At 39.0% G+C, this 1,089-nt stretch overlaps 1 protein-coding gene across 5 annotated transcripts in view; it reads right to left on the bottom strand.

Moving 5' to 3' along the window:
• The window catches only part of LOC109287955 (multiple epidermal growth factor-like domains protein 6), a 360,336-nt gene that overhangs the window by 318,055 nt on the left and 41,192 nt on the right, over positions 1–1,089 (bottom strand). The gene's annotated exons all lie outside the window — the stretch shown is intronic.

The following is a 1,089-nucleotide window of genomic DNA, read 5'->3' as shown; positions in this document are numbered from 1 at the left end:
TACAGGACTTGTTGTAGCATAATCCAGAGTCAATTGGAACAGAGTACTACATTTAAAAAGTTCATTCGATAGCCAAAGATAGATGAATCCCCATCATCTAACATGCAATACAGAACCAGCTGAATGAGAAACAGCAGCTGTGTTTGTGAACATAACTGATTATAAAGGCAATTCACTTACTCTGATACCGTAAATTCACAGTAAGTCCTTTATTTTTTCAGGAAATGAATTTGATATTTCCAGTTTAAATTAACTAAATTCCTTTTATGCTTCAGATTCAGTTATAGATTTTAAAGTCAGTCTTTAATAGTGTTTATAGTAATAGGACTACAATAGAATCAATGAAGCAAATGGGGTACCTCTCGGACACTTCTTTGAAAAATGAATGCAACAAGCAGTACTGTGCAAGACACTATTTTCTTTAGTATCTTTAGTAATATCATGCCAAGCAGAGGCCAAAGTCATTGACAGAAAATATGGTTACTGAGAAACCAAGCAGCCATAATAAAGAGAATTCATCTATATTGATCTCCTGGCTAATACAGGCCAAGGGGACTTTCCTGAATGAATTCACATCGAAACCAAACCAGAACATATCTTTTAGAAAAACATCCAATCTGGATTTTAAAAATTGCAATTAAAGGAATGATTCCTCATAACATTGGGGGCATAAGCTTTAGTAGTACTAGAAAACTATTCAAGATGGGGAGCACTGACATGGAGAAAAACAACCATGGCCAACTGAGTGCAGTGATGGATTTAATAGATTTCGTAGACATTACGGGCTGGAAGGGACTTCATGAGATCATCACGTCCAGCCCCCCTACCATAGGCAGAAAGTCTGCTGGGGTCAAATGATCCCAGCAAGAAAACCATCCAGACACCTTCTGAACGAGTCCAGAGTAGGTGCTTGCACCACCTCTGGGGGGAGTCTATTCCAAACCCCAGGCACACGGATTGTAAAGTTTTTTTTTTTTTATGTCCAGTCTAAAATCAGCCTTCCAGGAGTTTGTGGCCATTAGACCTTTTTATCCCTTGGGGAGCCATGGTGAACAACTGTTCTCCCAGATCCTGATGCACCCCCCTTAT

The sequence above is a fragment of the Gavialis gangeticus genome, unplaced genomic scaffold (assembly GCF_001723915.1).
Source record: "Gavialis gangeticus isolate Ggan-Ray unplaced genomic scaffold, GavGan_comp1, whole genome shotgun sequence".
Lineage (NCBI taxonomy): Eukaryota > Metazoa > Chordata > Crocodylia > Gavialidae > Gavialis > Gavialis gangeticus.
This window is presented reverse-complemented; position numbering and strand designations above follow the sequence as displayed.